General features: G+C 42.1%; 1 pseudogene; it reads right to left on the minus strand.

The window, feature by feature from the left end:
- LOC100627451 lies at positions 1,596-2,905 on the minus strand (annotated as a pseudogene).

Consider the following 18,254-nt stretch of genomic DNA (forward strand, 5'->3'; position numbering starts at 1 on the left):
CTGACCTGGCTGCAGTCTCCTTTTCCCTCTTTCCCTCACTCCACACTCCTCATCCTGGATTAGGGACAGTGAACTAGTTAGAGCATCGCATCTCCTGCGCTCCACGCTTGCCTGTGCTGTTCCTTTCCTATCTGAGCACGCCTACACCTCCTGTCTCACCTGGCTAATTCCATCCAACTCACGCTTCAGCTCACTGAAGCTATTGTCTGCTCTAGGAAGTCCAGTGGGGTTCCATACCTACCTGATCAGAGTTAGAATCCCCTAAGTGCTGAGAGTGCTTGGGACCTACCTCTAGCATAGCATTTATCACATCAAATTATGACACACTCCTGCTTATTTAAGCAGAAAGGGATTTATTATAGGGTACGCAGTAGCTTACAGAACTTCAGAGAGGCCATGGAGCCAAGCTTGGGTGTTACCCAGCCTGTGAGCAGCACAGCCTGGAAAAGCATCCAACATCCTATAGGAACCCCACAGCCAGCCACTGCCTGCTGCTTTGCCAACCCAATGCCAGACCAGGATTTGAGAACACTTGCAACAACTGTTACTGAAGAGCCAAGCACCTCCACCACCTTTCTTGCCTGAAGGAGCGTGGCCACCATTTCACAGAATTTTCTTTCCTCCTCCAAGTCTCTGCTTGGCAGAAGCCTAGTCACAGAAAGAGTCTTGTTGCAAGAGACACTGGGAAATGCAGTCTTTACCACAGTAAACAGGGTTGAAGTGGTATTGAATGAGCCAATTTTCAGTACCTTCCATAAGAACTGTGGTTTAAGGACATACAAATTTATGGGCTTTCTACTGTCTTGCTGGATAATTTCATAATCTTTATGAAATCTTTGTTCCCAGAAATACTTTAAATTTAACATCTATGTTATTCGATATTAGTATGCTAAGACAACTTTCTTCTAGGTACCAATTTCCTGGTGTATCTTTTCCTCATACCTTTGTTTGTAATCTTTCAATGTTATTTTGTTTGTGGTATATAACTTATAAGTAGTATGGATAATTGGATTTTTTTTTTTCTTTTTAGGGCCACACCCCAGACACATGGAGGTTCCCAGGCTATGGGTCGTTTCGGAGCTACAGCCGCCAGCCTATGCCACAGCCACAGCAATGTGGGATCCAAGCTGCGTCCACGACATACACCACAGCTCACGGCAACACTGGATCCTTAACCCACTGAGCGAGGCCAGGGATTGTACCCATAGCCTTATAGTTCCTAGTCAGATTCATTTCTGTTGTACCACAATGGGAACTCCAATAACTGGATTTTTTTTAAAAAATCAGTCTAATAGGTGAATTAAAATATTTTTCACTGCCATTAAAAATTGAATGACATCTCTGATATTTTATAGTTCCTAATTTATGAAAATTGTTCTTTTTTCCCCTTATTTTCTTCTTTTGGATCGTCAGGTTTGTCCCAATTCCTTTCCTTTTTCTTCAAGTTTGGAAGTTACACATTCTATTTCTAAACATTTAGTAGTGTTTTTTTTTTTTTTCTTTTTTTGGTTGCCCCATAGCATACGGAGTTTCTGGGCCAGGGATCAGATCTAAGCCACAGTTTTGACCTACACCTCAGCGGCAGCAATGTCAGATCCTCCAACCCACTGTGCCAGGCCAGGGATCAAACTGGAGTCCTGGCACTGCAGAGATGCCACTGATCCTGTTGTGCCACAGTGTGAACCTCACATTTAGTAGTTTTAACAAACAAGTTTATATTTTCCTAACAAAGTCAATAGTTAATCCACATCTCTACCTTCTCTTGGGCATGACATTTAGAACAATGTAACTGCCCTCCTAACTCACCACTTTCCTCAAAGGTTTGTGTTACCATTGTCTAGGTTTCTGGCTCAAAATGTTTTTATCTTTACTTGGAAAGGAGAAAGAAGTTTCTCTGTGTGATCACTCTGCCATCTTTATCTAGACATTACAATAGCCATTGGATGGATCTCTTTTCTCCCAGTTCCTCTGGTTCACAGCCTTTCGCCTCCATTCTTTTTTTTTTTTTTTTAATGGTGGCAGATGGTTTTATTAAGCTGTGCCTTAATGCTTTAGTGCAGGCACTGGGGCTTGCCCATGGTGCTCTTAATGTACAAAGCCTGTATGTTCTGCCAATTTTTCTTGAGCAATGACACCAGGAAGTTGACAGCTAAGTGGATGTTGTACACATCTGTCATCTTCATGTGGCCAACAGCCACTGCCAGGCACAGCACCTTCCTCATCTGAAACCTGATCGTGGACTTCACTTTATCAATTTTGGCCGCCACATTCTCATTGGGGATCAGTAGGGAGGGGAACTTGCCAGCCTTTTTCAGACCTGGGCCCAGGATTCATGGGATCTGTTTGATTAGAGCCTCAGAAGCCAGAAAGGCATCTACTTCTTGGCCAGCTTTTTGACCAGTTTCTTACTCTTGTTGAGTTTCTTATGTCCCTCAGTGTCCACGTGTGGGATAGCCACAGCCTTGGCCTCATCACTATGCTTCTGGTCTCTGAGAATACAAACAGAGAACTGATGGTGCCTGAGAAGCATTTGTCCTTCTGAGGGTCATAATTCTTCAGGCTGATCTGAATCTCCAGTCTCCAAAAACTTCCCATGCTTGCACTGTTTTCCATGTAGGACCTCCTGCACTACCTTGTTGAGGGCGTCGAGGGAGACTTGGTGGCTTGTGGTGCCTGGCATAGAGATAACTAGAGAAGTCCATTCTTTTTTTAATTATTAATTTTTATCTTATATTGGAGTATATTTGATTCACAGTGCTATGTTAGTTTCGGATATACAGAAAAAAGTTCAATTATATATATATATATACACATATGGCCATCCTTTCTCAGATTCTTTTTCCATATAGGTTATTACAGAACATTGAGTAGAGTTCCCTGTGCTATATAGTAGGGCCTTGTTGATTATGTATTTTATATATAATTGTCTGTTTATGTTAATTCCAAACTCCTAATTCATCCCTTCCCTGAAACTTTCCCCTTTGGTAACCACAAGTTTGTTTCCTAAATCTTGAGTCTGTTTCTGTTTTGTAAATAAGTTAATTTGTATCAACTTTTCAGATTCTACCTATAAGTGATATCATATAATATTTGTCCTCTGTCTGATTTACTTCACTTTGTGTGATAATTCCTAGATCCAACCATGTTGCTGCAAATGGCATCATTTCATTTTTTATGGCTGAGTAATAACATTGTGTATATGTACCAGAGCTTCTTAATCCCTTCATCTGTCGATGGACATTGAGGCTGCTTCATGTCTTGGCTATTATAAATAGTGCTGTGATGAATATTGGGGTGCATGTATTTTTTGAATTATAGATTTCTCCAGATATATGCCCAGGAATGGGATTGCTGGGTCAAATGGTAGTTCTATTTTTAGTTTTTTTTTTTTTTTTTTTTTTTTTTTTTTTTTTTAGGGCTGCACTCACTGCATCTGCAGCATATGGAGGTTCCCAGGCTCGGGGTCTGATCGGAGCTGTAGCTGCTGGCCTACGCCACAGCCGCCACAGCAACGGCAGATCCGAACCGCGTCTGTGACCTATACCACAGATCACGGCAATGCTGGATCCTTAACCCACTGAGCAAGGCCAGGGGTCGAACCCACAACCGCATGGTTCCTAGTTAGATTTGTTTCTGCTGCGCCATGACAGGAACTCCCCTATTTTTAGTTTTTTAAGGAAACTCCATACTGTTCTCCATAGTGGCTGTACCAACTTACATTCCCATCAACAGCGTAGGAGGGGTCCCTCACCTCCATTCCTGACTTTCCATTTCAACCATATTTTATGAAGACCAACAGCACCCTCCCTTCCTCCCTCCCTTACTACTGCACCATTTTGCAAACCTTAAACTGGGAGAGGCAGCACGGGTGCTCATACACTGAAGAGCCTATGCTCTGAGCATGGAGAACATAAAACCATGGAGTGTTTCAATCTCCCTCACCTATTCCTGCTCTTCTCTTTTTAGCACATGACCTTGCCTCCTACTTCAGAGGAAATAGAAGTCATCAAGTAAATACCCTCAAAATTTTCCACTTCCTCACCAATAAATTCATCCTTTGCAGTCTCACATAAAGCAATGATCTTCTTCCACTAACAGACCAACTTTAGGACATAATCCCTGAATTCCCACTCCTATCTCCTGTATTTTTAATTCTCCCTATCTAATCCCTCATTACACCACCAGACAATACCAGCTAAATCAACTTTTCTTATAGTGAACATTTGAGTAATATTTATAGAGGAAATAAATGAATAAATTTTTCATATGGAATATTTACAAAATGGTCACAATAGGTATCCTTCATCTGAGATATTGTTAAGAATATCAAGTGGGTTAAAGCTCTCTGGTGACTCAGTGGGTTAAAGATCCAGCATCCCATCACTGCTGTGGCACAGAACTATGTGCTGTGAGGGTGTGCAGCCAAAAAATATCAAGATACTGTAGACACTCAGAAGTGTACCTTTCTAAAAATATTTGAAGATCATATTATAAATTCATATAACAAATATCTCAGTCCTACAGTTTTCATATTGTAAGCCCTGGGGATAGAGAGGGGATAAAATAAGCAAAGATCTCACCCTTAGGTAGCTGATATTCTTGAGGAGGAAGGCAGGAAGTAAGTAGTCAAATAAAATAATTTCAAATAGGGGCAGAGACATTGAAGGAAATAAAATGGAGTAATAGGAAAGAAGCAGCATGTCTGAGGGAAAATGAGAAGTCTGGTGTGGTAAAGCAGAAGGAGGGAAAATGTAGTATGAAGTGAGGAAAGGAAGGCAGGAGCCAGACCATGAGATCATATTCAGATTCCTCATAAGTGCATTGCCATGCTGTTGGACTTTTTTTTTTTCCAGGCCACACCCATGGCACATGGAAGTTCCCAGGCTACGGGGCAAATTGGAGCTGCAGCTGCCAGCCTACACCACAGGCACAGCCACGCTGGGTCTGAGCTCTACCTGTGACCTATAGTGTAATACCCAATCCTTAACCCATTGAATGAGGCCAGGGATCGAACCTGCTTCCTCATGGATATGAGTCAGGTTCCTAACTCCCTGAGACACAACAGAAACTTCCTGCCATTGACTTTGTAAAGTTGAAGTAAAAAGTACATTGTAAGGTGCACAGAAAGTGTACAACTTGATGACAACACACACACAACTTATAAAACAACCATCCAGCCCAAGATATAGAACCTCAAATTGTTCCCTCACACCACTTCTCCATCTAACAATCCCTCAACCCCAGTCCCCAGAAAAGGTAAAAACTGGTGACTACTAGCTGGCTGCCTATCCCTGCAGATTCCTGTTTTCCTATTCTTGAACTTCTTATAAATTGAATCATACTCTACAAACTTTTGTCTGTCTTTGTTTATCTGTCTGAGAGATTCATCCATGTTGTTGCATATTCCAGAGTCTACTCTTTTCTATTGCTTGTTATATTTTGTTATATAAATCCATCATAGTTTACCTATTGTACTGTTGATAGACATTTAGATTGTTGCCAGTGTTTGTCCATTATAGATAAAGCTCTTATAAATATTCTTGAACATCTTTTAGTGGACATAGGTACTCATTATCCTGTGTGTGTGTATATACACACACCTATATACATATATATATACACACACACACACCTATGTATATACATAGACATACATATTTATTATATATATTCTACATGTGTGTGTATATACACCTAGAAGTGGAACTTCCAGGTAATCAAGTAAGCAGATATTTAGCTTTCTTAGATATTGCCAAAAATTTTCCAAACTTGTTATATATTCCCTTCCACTAGCAGGGTCTAAAGTCCTAGTTCCTCTATATCCTTAGCATTACTTGGTATTGTCAGTCCTTTTAATTTTAAAAATTTTAGCCATCCTGGCAGATGTGTAGTAGTCTCTCACTGTAGCTTGAATTCTACTTTCCCTGCTGATTAATGAGGTCAAACACCTTTACATATTCCAATTGTCTATTTGAATTTTGACCTTTGATTGATTTAAAGCAGAAGATTGACCCAATGAGTAGCTTTTAAAAGGTCTCTCTCAGAGTTTTCCGGTGGTTCAGCAGGTTAAGGATCCAGCATAGTCACTGCTGTGGCTCTGATTACAGTTGTGGCACAGGTTTGATCCCTGGCCTGGGAACTCCCACATGTTGTGCGCGAGGCCAAAAAAAAAAAAAAAAAAAAAAAAAGAAAAGTCTCTCTGGGTGCGCTGTAGAGGACTCTAGGGAGCATATTAGAGGCAGAGAGAACATTTAGAAGATGGCTACAACAGTCCAGGCAGGAAACATAGGTAGCTTAGATTAGTAGGGGCAAAGGAGTTGAGAGAAGCAAGAAGACTGAAGATACATTTTGGAGGAGGCCTGATGAATGTGCCCATAGTCTGGACATGGGAGGGAAAAGGAGGAATCCAAGATGATCTGAACAGCTGATGGGATGGTAGTGTCCTTTCCACAGAGGGGAAATCCATGGTAGGAGCTGGTTCCGTGAGTGTTAGAAGGAAAATTATAGGAGATGAAAGAAGAGACCGAATCACACCATAGCAAACTGCCACCCCCCGAGTAAAAAAATTCTGGTCACAAACAGTGCTCAAAGAATCATTCTGGGCACTGAGAATTGTGGTGGAGTTGAATTTGCTCTCTTGCCTTGCAAATGAGCTCTAAAGCACTAGGCTGTGCGTGTGAGTTTGCCAGCAAAACTTACATAACTTCATTCATTGCTAATGTCATTGGGGTTTTATTTTTCCTTCCAAGAATAAGTATGTCTCCACAAGATGAAATGAAAAATCCAGAAATTTAAAATTAGATTAGTTTGGAAATTACTGGCATTTTTCTTCTCGTGTAAGGTCACTCTGCCCTTGCAGGTCAGTGCTGGGGAAGTGACACATTTCTTTCCGGCCCACACTTCTGCTTATTTTCATGCAATAAAAAGCAAGTCCTTAACATTTCAAATGCTTCTTGCATGTGGCAAATATTTTTATTGTCGTTTAAACCTTTAATTTTAAGTTACGTTATGTAAAAGGTAGAGTGCCAGACCACTAGTTTACCAGGCCATTTCTATGTGGAAAATTCTGTACTTGCAGAAAGAATAAGCTGACTTCCCAAGTCTCTCACTGGGTTAGGCTTCCTGCTGCTTTGATTTGTGGACTACTCTACAGTTCCTAAGCCGGCGACAATACTACATAAAAGAAGGGCCTCACAGTAATGACAGCTTATTATAGATAGTCCCTGTCCTAAACACCAACCCTGTGAGGCATGCACTATTATTATCTCCATTTAACATGCGAGAAAACGGAATTCAGTCACTTGCCCAGGATTGCCTGGCTGGTAAGCAACAAGGCCAAAATCAGAACCCAGGTTTTTGTGAGTCTGACCCTGAATCTTTTAACGGTTCCCAAGCTAGGCCAGTGTGGAGTGGAAGTGAAGTGCTTTTCTGCCAGAGCCAGCCTTCCTGGGTTCACATCACAGCCCTATACTGGCTGTGTGGCCCTGATGGGCAGTCTCCTCTGCGTACCTAACTCACTGGGTATAGTGAACATGTACAGTTAACTATTTTATTACAACACATAAAACTGTGCCTAGATTATGCTATGAGAGTGTTAGCTATTACCTTAAAAATAGCTTTATTGACATATAATTCATGTACTACAATTCAGACATTTAAAGTACAATTCAATGGTTTGCAGTATACTTGGAGAGTTGCACAATCACTGATTTTAGAGAATTTCTATATCCCTCAAGAGAAAGCCAGTACTCATTACCAGTCACTACCACTGCCCCATCTCCAGCCATAGGCAATCATTTGTTTACTTTCTGTACTTATAGATTTATAAGAATCTATTGAGGAGTTCCCATTGTGGCTCAGTGGGTTAAGAACCCAACTAGTATCCATGAGGATTCAGGTTTGATCCCTGGCCTCACTCAGTGGGTTAAGGATCTAGCATTGCTATAAGCTGTGGTGTAGGTTGCAGATGTGGCTCAGATCTGGCTCAGATCTGGCGTTGCTGTGGCTGTGGTGTAGGCAGGCAGCTGCAGCTCTGGTTTGGCCCCTAGCCTGGGAACATCCATATGCTGCAGGTGTGGCCCTAAAAAAAAAAAAACTAAAAGGAAAGAAAATAAAAAAGAATCTCTTGAATATACATCACCTATTCTGGACATCTCATGCACATAGAATTTTGTAATATGTGACCTTTTGTCTCTGGCTTCTTTGACTTAGCATAATGTTTTGAGATTCATAAATGTGGTAGCATATATTAATACTTTATTTCCTTTTATTGCCAAATAATTTTGTGTTGTATGGCTATACTGTGTTTTATTTATCCATCCCTCAGTTGATGGACATTTGGGTTGTTTCCACTTTTGGCTACACTATGAACAATGATGTTTTGGATACTTGTGTACAAATTTCTGTGTGGACATATGTTTTCATTTCTCTTGGGTATATAAGCAGGAGTGGAATTACAACTACTACTCAGTACCACCTCTTTGTGTATATATCTCTGAAGATGCAGACATATAACTTTCACAGATAAACACACACTTAATTGTTTTCATTCTAAGTGACCTAAAGAGGTACATATCCTTCTTATTTCACATCTCAAATGAAGAAACTCAAACTCTAGGGGATTTGCCTTATTGTTTCTTGGTCTGCAGATTTGCCTGTGATCTCTTCTCTGCCTCTTGCCAATACTTTGGGTTTGAGCTAGATGGTACTTCGTGCCAGGAAACTTTGCTCAGATGCCATGGGTGGGTCAGGTGCTCTGTTCTGTGCCTCCATGATGTCCTGGGCATTACTTCACCATTGCCCTGGTCACATTCTACTACACTAATCACAACCTACCAGACAGTAGGAACGTGGGGAAGGAACACTGTCTTCCTCAACTTTGTCTTTCATGCAAAGTCCAAGGCCTGGCATGTAGTGATTGCTGAATAGATATGGATGGACGTTAAGAAAAAAGCGATGAAGGAATTGGGCCCAGACACATGCTGGAAAGTAGTCTGTCAAACTGATAACATCTTTTCTGTCACATCACGCAGCCTCAGTTTGAATTGACAGACTAGAAAAACTGAGTGATTATTTAGACCAGAAAAAAAAATACTTCTTTGCTTTATGAAATCACTAAGCACAACCTTCTTATAAATTGGGAGACCTCTGGGAGAATGTTGCCTGAAAGACGGTGTGTGTGCCTTGGGGATGTCCAGGACACGCTTACTGTGTACACGAGGACACTTTTTAACTAATAGCTAATTATTTATCTGAAAGTGTATTAGAAATATCACTAGTATATCAAATATTTATATCATTTTCAGGAGTAGACTAAAATCTTTTTTTAAAAATTAGGACAATTTTGGGGAGTTTCCATTGTGGCTCAGCGGATTAAGAACCTGACTAGTATACATGAGGATGCAGGTTTGATCCCTGGCCTCACTCAGAGGGTTAAGGATCCAGTGCAAGCTGCAGTGTGGGTCACAGATGAAGTCCTATCCAGCGTGGCTGTGGCTGTGTCATAGGCCAATTCCAGAGTTGCTGCAGCTGTGGCTCAGATTCAGTCTCTGGCCTGGGAATTTCCATATGCTATGAGTATGGCCATAAAACATTTTTTAAATTTTAAAAAAAAGATGTCCCAGAGTTCCCTTTGTGGCTTAGTGGTTAATGAACCTGACTAGGATCCATGAGGATGGGGGTTTGATCCCTGGCCTACCTCAGTGGGTTAAGGATCCAGTGTTGCCATGAGCTGTGGTGTAGGTTGCAGACATGGCTTGGATCCCATCCCTCGGAGTTGCTGTGGCTGTGGTGCAGGCTGGCAGCTGTAGCTCTGATTCGGCCCCTAGCCTGGGAACCTCCATAGGCCTCAAGTGTGGCCCTAAAAAGCAAAAATATAAAAAATTTAAAAAATATAAATAAATAAAAATTTTAAAAGATATCCCTTAAAAAAATTTTTTAAGACTATTCTGGAGTTCCCGTCGTGGCTCAGTGATTAATGAATCTGACTAGGAACCATGAGGTTGCAGGTTCAATCCCTGCCCTTGCTCAGTGGGTTAAGGATCCGACATTGCCGTGGGCTGTGGTGTAGGTTGTAGATGTGGCTCGGATCCCATGTTGCTGTGGCTCTGGTGAAGGCCAGTGATTACAGCTCCGACTGGACCCTAGCCTGGGAACCTCCCTATGCCACGGGAGCAGCCCAAGAAATGGCAAAAAGACCAAAAAAAAAAAAATTTTTTTTTAGACTATTCAAAACGTGTATTAAGTAAATAATAATGCAGGTAGAACACAGATACAGCAAACATTGTATTGATGGTAAAAAGAATTCAAATTTCAGAACACTGAGACACAAGGACATTTAAAATATAAAAAGTACAAAATACACTTAATGAAGCCAAATTTCCTCCAGCTTTACTGGGAATGTGGATCACCTTTGATCTTGCTAAAATTTAGCTATTAATTCAAATAGGAGTTAAGGAGTGAATGTTTGCAACTCCTAAAACTTATGTATTGAAATCTAATCCCCAAGGTGATGGTATTTGGAGGTGAGGCCTTTTAAGAGGTAATTAGGTCATGAGGGAGGCATTCTCCCGAATGGGATTAGTGCTCTTGTAAGAAGAAGCCAGAGAGCTGGCTCACTCTTTCCACTGTGTGAAGACACAGCAAGGAGACTGCTCTCTATAAATGAGGAAGAGGGCGTACACCCAGAATCCGACCATGCTGGCATCATGCCCTCTGACTTGCAGCCTCCAGTAACTGTAAGAAATAAGTACTTGATGTCTAAGCCACCCAGCCTATGATAATTTGTTATAGCCGCCCATACAGACTAAGTAAGTCTGGAGAAGGAACTGAGATCCTGTATTTCCAGCAAGCCCTCAGAGGATGCTGACATGGCTGATCCCAGGCCACACTAAGAGCAACAAGGTCAGAAAACATAAGTGAAAGTACAGAGCAACAGCAATAATACTACCTGCAATCTTTTCAATTCTACTGTGCACCAGGTACTCTTCTAGGTGTTTTATGATGTCAAACTTGTCAATGCTCACAAAAATCCTGTAAGATAGTTGTAAGTATCTCAACTTTAGAAATGAAAATTGAAAATCAGGATTGGCTTGGCTTTTAGTCACAATCCTTTTTCCCCACAAAATAAGATACACAGGCAGAAGGGAAATGATAGTATCACTGTCTTTATTTTCACGATTACTATAAAATGAATCAAGCCAGAGGAGCCACACCATTGCACTGGCTGGGCCAGGGCAGGTTCTCAGCGTCTGTTCTATTCACATGTCCCCTCTCTGGCCTCATTGTGAGTCAAAAGTAATCTGGTTCAGGGCGCAGAGCCTGAAAGTGTTCCCATTTCCTTCCCCACATTCAAAACAAACAGCTCTGGGCAAGGGATGCATTTCCGTCCCATGGCTATTTGATGGGAAAAAAAAACCCTACTAAAACCTAATTTAGAATAAAAAGCATTCTTTTTTTCAAAAATCTCATTGGAGTATAGTTGACATGCAATGTTGTGTTAGTTTCAGATGTATGTCAAAGTGAATCAGTTATACATATAAATATACCCATTTTTTAAAAAAGCATTCTTATAACAAATATTAATCACCTACAGTTAAAAAAAAAAATACACACATGCACACACGTACAGATGCACCTGTTGGTGGGACCACAGTTTGAGCTATTGTCTCTGGCTTGATGGTATGAATCATTTCCATGTGGGTGCTTTGTGAGTTAAATACTTCACATTTGTGTAGTTCTTTTTTCATAAAGATTCCGAAGTGTCTCATTAAGAATAAATCCAAGGAGGAGTTCCCATCATAGCTCAGTGGTTAACGAATCCGACTAGGAACCATGAGGTTGCGGTTCAATCACTGGCTTCGCTCAGTGGGTTAAGGATCCGGCGTTGCTGTGAGCTGTGAGCTGTGGTGTAGGTCACAGATGCGGCTCGGATCCCGCATTGCTGTGGCTCTGGCAAAGGCCAGCGACTACAGCTCCAATTAGACCCCTAGCCTGGGAACCTCCATGGGCCTCGGGTGCGGCCCTAAAAAAAAAATTAATAAAAATAAATCCAAGGAAAAAAACCAAGACCTAGATTTCTTTTCTGGGGGTCCCAGGCCATCTGTAGCGGGGGGGGGGGGGGGAAGAGATGTATTGCTCTGCACAGACCACTGAGTGCCTGAGTTGCCTTCCTAATCACAATAGCCTTCACCTGGGAAATTTCCTCCTTATCTGGCGAAACAGCTTGTTTAGGGTTCCATCTGGCCTGCTCAGTTAGGCCTGTTTCTGTTGCTGTTTAATTTGGAACCGTCCATATACATCAAGTCTGAGCAACACTGGACCCACTGCAGGCGGGCGGAGTGGCTGTTCCTCCTGACTATACCAACATCTTCCACTCGTGCTCAAGACCTGCCTGGAGGCTTCTGACTTGGGAATCCCTGGTGTATAAGGAGGATTTATAAACAGCCAACATTTGCTCATCATTATCCTGGGGAAAATATGGCAAAGGATGTCGAAACAGTAGAAAACAGTTTCCTTTTAACAAAGTGAAAGCAGCTGGTTTACACAAGAATTATTCATTGGGTTCGTGGAAGTCGGGTGTGCCCTGATTTGAATGCTTTATTGCTCAGATATACAGGCGACAAAAATGCCCCTGGGTTCTTCGCTGGGGCTAGTCATCAGTTGCTATACTCCTGGCTCATTTCCTGTGACACTCATTTTAAGTGCTGGATGGGACTGGAGAGGTGGCCTGGTAATTTTCCTGTCTAGTCTGCTGATTAGTAGGAGGTGACTTTCCTGAGGGTCATAGGGGTTAGTAGAATGAATGGAGATTTTCGTGTATGGTTAGGAAAGATGACACCCAGAAAATTGAACTACTTAAAAGAAAAAAAAAAACTTTATCGTGCTCCATTCAGAGGGTGGAGAATGTTATATCATCTGGCCCTTTACTCATTCAATAAATATTCATTAAGCACTGACTTTGTGCCATGCACTGTGCTAAACTGAGGATGCAATGGTAAAGGAGACTGGATCCCCTGGCCTGGAGTTTCAGTCTGAAAGTTGTTATCCAAATATTTATACCTGATAGTGACCTAAAGGATGACCAGTGCCAGCTTAAAGGCAGAGCAAAGATCTATCCATTTAGGGTCCCCAAAGAAATCCACAGTACTCCCAACTGTTTGCTTTCAAACAGGTATATTTTGCCTTGAAAAACATTTTCCAAAGGTCCTGTTTTCCCTCACCTCTAAGACATCTCCACCAATGTAAATACCCTTGGTAAGGGTGAAACCTCAAACCGCTCCAGGGCCCAGCAGCTAACAGATGAGTGGGGCCAGTGAAACTGGGCTAGCTGTGGAGAGGCAGGAACCTTGGCCCAATGCTGCCAGAGTCTCAGGGTTTGTGAGAGAAGCCGGAAATTGGCATTTAAAAAAGATAATAGGAGTTCCCATCGTGGCGCAGTGGTTAACGAATCCGACTAGGAACCATGAGGTCGCGGGTTCGGTCCCTGCCCTTGCTCAGTGGGTTAACGATCCAGGATCCAGCGTTGCCGCGAGCTGTGGTGTAGGTTGCAGACGCGGCTCGGATCCCGCGTTGCTGTGGCTCTGGCGTAGGCCGGTGGCTACAGCTCCGATTCAACCCCTAGCCTGGGAACCTCCATATGCCACGGAAGCGGCCCAAGAGATAGCAACAACAACAACAAAAAGACAAAAGACAAAAAAAAAAAAAAAAAAAAAAAAAAAAAAAAAAGATAATAGCATTTCTTTCAAAAATATTTTTAAACCCAGTATAGATCATTAAAAATGAGTTTGCTGGAGTTCCCATTGTAGCTTAGAAGGTTAACAATACAATATTTTCTCTTTGTGGATGCAAGTCAGATCCCTGGCCTCACTCAGCGGGTTGAGGATCTGGGGTTGCCGTGAAATGTGGTGTAGGTCACAGATGCGGCTCAGATCCCAAGTTGCTGTGGCTGTGGTGTAGGCTGGCAGCTATAGCTCCAAATGGACCTGGGGAACCTCCATATGCCACAGGTGCAGTCATAAAAAAAAAAAAGGTTCACAAGAGTTCCTTGGTGGTCTAGTGAGTTAAGGACATCATCACTGCTCTGCTGCACATTCTATCCCTGGCCCGAGCACTTCCACATGCCTTGGATGTGGCAAGAAAAAAAAGAGGAGGTTGTAGTTAGATTTCAGTTTAAAAATCCCCAGGTTGTGATCTCCTACTCCAGAAGACTCCCTGCCACACCCCCTCATTGTATTTTACACAAATCCTACCAAGAACTGACACTCTGGAATTAACCTTTTTCAGGAAGTCCTGCTGGGCCTCTCATGTTTTTGAAAATCCAACACATGGAGATATTTAGACTTCCTGCACCTCTCTCTCTTTCTCTCAATATTTCTCTTTCTCATTACTCTTGCTGTATATCCAAAAGTTATTTTCATGACGAGTTCATGAATATCCATGAATTATTTTCATTAAAGGGAGGTCCCTGGTGGCCTAGCAGTTAAAGGATCTGGTGTTGTCACTGCTGTGGTTCAGGTTCAAATCTGGCCAGTGAACTTCTGCAGGCCATGGGTTTGGCCAAAAAAAAAAAAAAAAAAGTGTGGAACTGGAACACATTTATCAATAGAAGTTACTCTTTAAGAGTAATCTTTGAAAGATATACATGTATGATCACGACATAATTGGGTTCTTCTGAAACGCAGGCTTAGCTTGTCATCATCACATCACTCTGGCTTGGAATCACATCCTTTCCTGGGCACTTGTCCCTTACTTCTGGACTGGTCTTGGGCTAAAAGCCCCTGAGAGGCTTATCTTTCAAAGCCTGCAAAGACTTCCTTCTCCACAATTCACAGGTGTTCTACCTGCCCTACCTGGATTGTATAAACTAATTACATGAAATATTTTGTTGTGATTTTCCATCTCCCTGTTCTCAAAGCTGCTTTCTTTTTATCCAAAGGCAGCTGATGAGAAACAAGAGTGAATTGAAATTATAAACCTCCCTGGTTTTGTTTTTATTCAGAAAAGATATTTTCATCCTTTAATTATTTTACTGCAGTTTCTCGCCTCATTAAGACCTAATTTATGCACAATAAGTAGAATTAATTTTAATTAGTAGCCCTTGATTGTGAACTTTCCTTAGCAACATCAGAAAAGGCCTCAGCTTTAATAATGCTTCAGATTCCTTGCCTTTCTGGAACAGAATTTGAAAAAGCAAAAACAGAACAGATATACAAACCAGTTTCCCTAACACAATATTTATTTAAAACATTTTAATCACCTTGGGATATTTAGTTATAACATTTTTATCTTCTTAGGATGCTTTAACTAATGTTTGGGCTTTTTTTTTTCTCATCTTCTTCTAGTTGCCATCAAAAGAATGTGTTGAGTATTGCCAACACTGATTCTTCTCCAGAAATACCTGTCCCTCAGGAATTTTAAAATGATGGTTTGATCATCATGACTTCAAGCTGAGGCCTTAGTCGTTAGTAGTGCCCAAATGTGATCTAATTTTCTGAGAATGAGAAAGTGAGAATTTATGGAAACCGAACCAATAATAGTAGTTGGCATTTGGGGTATTTTTTAATTGCTTCCTACGTGCCAGCATTGTTCGAACCACTCTGTCTCTGTCACCTCACTGAACTATTATCATCCTGTTCTTCTAGGAGGCATAGCTGAGGCCTAGAGAAGCAGTGTAACTTGCCCAAGGTCACAGAGGTGGGAACAGAGTAGAGATTTGAATCCTGGCCCTCTGGCCCCTGAAGCCTTAACCACTTGACAGCCCGCCTCCCAGGACTGAAGACAGGCGAAGCAGAAGTATGGTTAAAGCTGATGTTTTTCCCTTCATTTGCCTTGGTTAGCCTTAGTTTTTCCGTTTGTCCCAAATTCTTCATTTGTACATTTCAACAACCTATTTCCCAGGATGTTATGGCAACTCATTATTTAAATGTATTCACAGTTCCTTGGAAGAAAGGCTACATAAATATTACAGAACTGTTTAAAAAATAGATGAAATGTCTTCACCTGAATATATGACGGTCATATTTCTCATTCCGAATAAATGAATGGGTGCTGCCTCTCTAAGCCCCAAGGATGCAGTTGCTCTGGTTCCCTCTGTGGCATCTCATCAGTGTGAGATCAGGCTCTTCTCCAGGGCTGAGTCCTCAGAAACCACCTCCCAAGCAGTGGCCAGGCCTCCATGAGACTTTTTCTTTAAACCTCCTACTGTGCTGAGAAATAGGAAGACGCAGCAAGAGAATGGATAAACTACAAAATAATCTCATGTGGAATACTACTCAGCAATCAAAAAATGAACTAAATATATGCACAACATGGTTGAATTTCCCAAGCTCTTATGTTAAAAAGACAAACAAAAAGTAATATATACTGTATCATTTCGCTCATACAAAATTTCTTTTTTCTTTTATTTTGGCGAGGAGCTGCACATGCAGCAGGATGGAAGTTCTCAGGCTAGGGGTCAAATTGGAGCTGCAGGTGCCAGCCTACGCCACAGGCACAGCAACGTGGGGTCTGAGCTGCATCTGTGACCTACACCACAGCTTATGGCAACGCTGGACCCTTAACCCACTGAGCGAGGCCAGGGATTGAACCCGCATCCTCATGGATACTAGTCGGGTTCTTAACCTGATGAGCCACAACAGCTGAGCTCATCGCCCATATAAAGTTTAAAAACAGGCAAAACCTGGGGTGGTGGTTAAGGTGTGTAGAGACTGAGAAAGGGCACCAGAGAAACTCAGAGTGTGGAGAATGTTTTATGTCTTGTTCTGGGTGTAGTTTCCTATGGATAAAGTTGTGTAAAAATTGTAAGGCTGTATGTACACTTGTGATTCGTGAACTTCATGCATATTATACCTCAATAAAAAAATAAAAGGGAGTGGGAGTTCCCATTGTAGTTCAGTGGGTTAAGAAGCTGACTAGTATCCATGAGGATGCAGGTTCAATCCCTGGCCTCTCTCTGTGGGTTAAGGATCCAGTGTTGCCATGAGCTGTGGTGTAGGTTGCAGACATGGCTTGGATCCCAGGTTGCTGTGGCTGTGGTGTAGGCCAGCAGCTGAAGCTCTGATTCGACCCCTAGCCTGGGAACTTTCATATGCCAAGGTGCAACCCTTAAAAAAAAGAAATTTAAACAAAGAATAAAAGGAAATGAAAAGTATGTTAGTAGAAGACTGTGGAGATTTAAATGCATGGTGGGATCCTCAGCCAGAGCTGAAGACAGGGACCAGCTCGAAACGCAGCTCATATGTCAAGCCAAGGGGTTGCTCTTTATTCAGTCAGCCCAGGGGACCTGGTGAAGAAGCCATGTGATCAGACTGGAGTGTTGAAATCTCACCCAGCATCATTCTGTGGAGAGGGAGGCCTGGAGCTGGGGCCACAAAGAAAACCTGGAGATAACTGTCAACAGTCCTCATCTGAGAAAGCTCTGATTGTATTTCTGCCCCCTTGGTGGGTGCACAGGTTGAGTGACACAAACGTGAAGTTGGGGGAGAATGCTGTAGCCACACAGTGTTAAAACAGCTTTTCTCTGGCTACCATACTGCTGAGGGCCCAGAAAGCCTTTGGCTCCCTGCCCTGCTGGGCTTCTCCTACCTCCCTCCTGCCTGGTTGGTCGCAGTTTTCTTCTTCTCTTCTCAGTATTTGCATAGAGGAGGAAGAAGCAGGCACTGCTGGCCACACTGACCTAAATAAAATGCAAGGGTCACAGGGTCATTTCCATGGGGATTGTGGATAATTTGCACATTCTCACTCAGGCATGCTGTCAAAATTTAAGACATTTTCCCTATTAAAATTAAATACTGCTGACTTAGAGATAAGCATTTTTGAATAACTGAGTTGAACACAGATGACTTTTTAATGTAGCTGAATCATAGCTGCAGGTCCTTTGTTTATATTGATTTTGAACTCTTCGATAAATATTTTTAAACAAAAAACTGTTTAATGTGTGTCTGTTATGTGCTTTAAATACATATACATCAAGTGTAAGGCTATGTCAGTAATCTGGGGATATTTCTTTCTTTTCTTTTTTTTTGTCTTTTTGCCTTTTCTAGGGCCGCTTCGGAGGCATATGGAGGATCCCAGGCTAGGGGTCTAATCGGAGCTGTAGCCACTGGCCTACGCCAGAGCCACGGCAAATCAGGATCCGAGCTGCATCTGTGACCTACACCACAGCTCACGGCAATGCCGGATCCTTAACCCACTGAGCAAGACCAGGGATGGAACCCATGTCCTCATGGATGCTAGTCGGGTTTGTTAACTGCTGA

Source organism: Sus scrofa, chromosome 13 (assembly GCF_000003025.6).
Source record: "Sus scrofa isolate TJ Tabasco breed Duroc chromosome 13, Sscrofa11.1, whole genome shotgun sequence".
NCBI classification, from domain to species: domain Eukaryota; kingdom Metazoa; phylum Chordata; class Mammalia; order Artiodactyla; family Suidae; genus Sus; species Sus scrofa.